This window comes from Paramormyrops kingsleyae, chromosome 19 (genome assembly GCF_048594095.1).
Source record: "Paramormyrops kingsleyae isolate MSU_618 chromosome 19, PKINGS_0.4, whole genome shotgun sequence".
NCBI lineage: Eukaryota > Metazoa > Chordata > Actinopteri > Osteoglossiformes > Mormyridae > Paramormyrops > Paramormyrops kingsleyae.
Genome location: NC_132815.1, coordinates 3,560,528 through 3,564,809, shown reverse-complemented (window position 1 = coordinate 3,564,809; position 4,282 = coordinate 3,560,528). Strand labels below are relative to the sequence as shown.

At 44.6% G+C, this 4,282-nt stretch overlaps 1 long non-coding RNA gene across 1 annotated transcript; it reads left to right on the top strand.

The window, feature by feature from the left end:
* Nucleotides 1-1,186: 1,186 nt before the first annotated feature.
* On the top strand, nt 1,187-2,532 carry LOC111843013 (uncharacterized). Its single transcript, XR_002838042.2, has 3 exons — nt 1,187-1,654; nt 1,807-1,898; nt 2,101-2,532. It is a non-coding gene; the product is annotated as an uncharacterized lncRNA (long non-coding RNA).
* Nucleotides 2,533-4,282: the final 1,750 nt, after the last annotated feature.

The following is a 4,282-nucleotide window of genomic DNA, read 5'->3' as shown; positions in this document are numbered from 1 at the left end:
CTGAAACTCACAGAGCCATTTAAGGAATCTGACAGCATTATATCTTTGTGTGGCAGTATGTTCACTGTTTACCAGTCTGGCAGTGCTATTACCATTTAGTATTCTCGGCTACTGTGTCACATTATTCTGTATATGAACAATGTTTTTTTTGGCCCAGGTTAGTAATATATATGCAATATTGAATAAACCTGTTGCAGAAAACATGTGTGATTTGTAAACATAACTGATTATAACAATATAATTCAACAATACTATAGAAATCCCTATCTGATACTGATTCATGCGGAGTCCACCATGAGCAGAAAAATGTAGCACACTTAATAAATACTGCTGTAATCATATATATCCAGTATTAGTTCTACATATACCACAGACCTAGTGCAAACCTAGGACAAAGTGTGCAGAATAAAGTGTGCACTAGGTAGTGCACCCTACATAGTGTACCCTACATAGTATACACTAAAAGTGCACACTACGGAGTTTATATAGTATATACACTACGGAGTGTACTTCTGAGTGTACTATGTATAGCCATCTCATCACTTACCATAGCCATAACCCTAATGGCAACTCTACAGCTAACCATACCGGGTGTCTTCAGTAATCAGGGGCGTATGGTCTGTCAGGGTCAGCGCCCATCCATCGCTGCCCTTCGTGTCTCCTCCCCCTTTGGCCAGCAGGTGTCGCTGGCCATCCTGTCCCCCTCCCTGTTTCTGGCTTTTCAGCCCCATTGTCTCTAATCCCCAGTGTGTTTTATCTGTTTCCTGAACTGCTGCTTAGTTCACAGACTGTGACCCTCTGGCCATAGGTTCGAGGCTGGCTAGGGCCCAGTCTCCCCTGTTCATTTGTATTTATTATTTTGTTCCCCAGTGTTTCTTGTTCTGTTCTGCTTTCCTGGTTATAGGTTTACCCTGCTTCTTTCCTCTTCACTTCTGGACTTGTTTATATTATTTGGTTCTGTTAATTATCCTGCTATATTCCCAGAGTGTCGCTTAGTGTTTTCTAGTTTTAGTGTTTGTACTATTCCCCAGTTCTGTGCTTGTTTATTGTTTCCACCTGTTGCTCATTGTGCTGCTCCTTATGTGATTGGTTTATTTGGTTTACACCTGTTCCTTGCTTGCCCTGCTGCTCCTCTGTATTTAAGTGCTTGCCTGTGTTTAGTTCCTTAGTGAGTTGTTGACTTGTGTGCTGCCACTGTATGCTGGAAGCGCTGGCCCCTTGCCTCTTCCTGACCCTTTGGTTTTTGTCAGTTTGATCTGTTTTGTGTTAATAATCCTCGTTGTCTTGGAGTCGCCTTGTGGATCGTCTCCTTTTCCCACCTGCACCATGATCAGCCCAGGATAACTGGTTGCTTGGAAGATTCAGGCTGGCTCCCTGATGACTGGATAATTTTAACCTCAACCTTATTCCATAGCCGAATGCCAACCCCCGCCCTAACCCTGGCGTGAATCCTGACACTAACCCTGACCACAGCCTGCACCCCCATGCCACCCTTATGCCTAACTTTAATCCTGCCCCCTCTCCTTACTTTAATGACAATGCTAAACTAGAGTTTCCCAGTCCAGTCGGTCCATGTTTTCGCTCCCTGCCAGACAGGCCACATTTTTGCTCCCTTTTGCTACCGGAACCGGATTGGGGAAACACTGGTCTTACTGTAAGTGTCCAACGAGCAATTTTCATATTATTGGGTGAAGCTGAGGAGCTGTTGTATGTCAAGGGGAAAGGATTTCACTCTAATGGCAAAATATAGCTCTGTATGCATTTCAAGTCATAAGGGGCTCTTGAGGCTTCTCTGTTATTCCATAGCTATCATACATCGAGGCACCTGGAATGAGGGATAAATGGATAATCGTGTTTTCTGCAGCATCCTAAAGCAGAGTCCTGCCTAAGAATGAAAAGTGAGTTCATGTGCTTTATGTCACCAAGTGCAGGTTTAGATTTCATACGTTCATTCGTAAATTTAAGAAGATGTAAAGAACAATTGTTTCTAGATTTAATTATCTGATAACATTGTACAAGGTGTGCTTTTCCAATTAAATTCTTGTCTCTAAGCCGGTCTTGTCAATCCTAAACCCAACCTGCTTTCCTTTTCCTTTTCAGAAGTCTTCAGTATTATACAGTTTTGCAGATATAAATCTGCCATCTTTGGCGCTTAGTGCTTTTTTTTTCTTGTTAAATACAATCGTTCTTTTTTTCTCTGCTGCTTTTGTTCATAGCATTTGATGTTTCAGATCACTGGAAGGTGATTCACTGAGTGATGAGGATGTCCTTCCTCACTAACTATAACGACGGAAGTATAAGCATAAAGTATATTCACAAAGTAAATAATTCTTATTAAATGGACGTGTTCTATAGGTGTTTGTTTGAATCACACAATCTCAACCACTGTTGATGTTCTAGTTTCATAAACCTTTCAGTTAAAAAATTGTTCAGGAGGCTTAAAATGTGTAACATTTTGTAAAGCATCTTTATACGAAGCAAATTACTGCGTGTGATTATCTTTCATGCAATACAGTACAGTTATTCCTTTTATTGCAGACTGTATGATTTTATTAATCCATTTGATTTTTAGCATGCATGCGCCAACAGAGGAGCATTACTCAGAAATGCCAGCCACCAGGAACACAGTGTGAGTGTGTCTGAAATATACGCTGCCTGCCCGTCTGAGCTCTGTGAGCGTTACGCCATGAAAGAATGCCATGGAAACTGACACCTCTGGTGGCACCGAGGGCCACACGAGCGCGACACGGCTCTGGGGACCGGCGCTCCGGGGGACACTGCTCCGGGGGACGACACTCCTGTTTTTCACAAACACACAAATTCACTTCAGTTGGAATTCATAATTAATATGAAGCACTTCAGTTTTTTTTTTTTTAGATTATTAAATTCTTTGATTATTTAATTTCTAAAAGAGGATAAAATTGGCAGGTGTCCGTATATCTGGAGCTGTTGATAATTAACTGCATCAGTAACGAGCTGGATTTTGTCCGGCTAAAGACGCAGAGGGAAATAACATGAAGTCAAATGTGTGCCTGGACCTAATGAAAGTGCAGCCGCTGGCCGGCCCCTCCCACCTCGCAGTGCGTCTCACTGGTATTAATATTCCGGCAGCGTACGTTCATTCAGGGAGAGGTCGCTGTTGCCTTCCTCCGCTTCCCAGGGATCCCGAATTAGCATGTGAAAATATACCACTTGTTAACTTGTGTGTGACTTTGGGGTCTGCATGGCTGTTGGCCACGGAGAGGACCCCCCTGGGACTCCTCTCCATCCTCCGACCCGGGGCTGAGAGCGCCGCCCCCCCCCCCAACACCCCCCTCCTCACCCTTCCCACCCCCTCAAAGCTAACCGGTGGGGGGGCGGGCAGCGGGCCCTTCAAAGCTACAAACAGCTCAGCACTTCTTCTTGTCCCCATTACTCCAGTGCAGAGTTAAAGGAATCAGGACATAAAAGAGGGGGAGGAATTGGGGAGTATGTGTGGATCTCTTTAAAGCTTACATAATCCCCCGTGTTTCCCTTAAGGAAAAATTAACTAAATCTGTAGTCGGGGGGGGGGGGGTCCAGGAGGAAAACTAATGACAGCAATGAGCGGAAACTTCTGGGCCAGCAGCAGCATCCTGTCGATGGCCACAGATGTTACAGGTGACGACTTGAAAATCTGTCAGGCGTCCGTTTGCTAAACAACCCAAATTTAAGTCGGAGTATTTATGCCAGAAGGATGGATAGAAATGTTTCGAGGAAACAGGTGCGAAGCAGAATTTGGAGCAGAGACGGAGGGAGAGAGACTCACACTGTAACACTGACAAGTGATGTTTTAATGATGGCAACATATTTCCAAGGCGGCTCATTAATTATCAGGGAATGAGGGGTTCCGCTAAATCAGGAGAGGATAGCATCATTTCACAGCATCAAGAATGCCAGCAAATGAAATTCTACTTTTATCCCCGGCGTAGATTGTTCAATCAATGGATACTAATGTAAGATACGGTGCAACTACAAATAGGCCACAGATTCTGTTAAACAAATCCAGTAAATTTGATTCGTAGCACCGGGAGCCAAACCACCACGAGTCATGTGACACGATCTGTGCCGCTCTCACCTGACTGCTTCTGTTTCGCCGGCGTCTGCTGCCAGCCGACACGCCACCAGTCCCGGCAGCCTTTGTCATGGGACGGCCTGCCAAATCTGTGGCCATGATTCTATGCTCCTAACGGTGGACGTCTTCTCCTGTGGCCTTGCTGGCTCATTAAACCGCACAACAGGAGCAGCCTGCTTACATACAAAC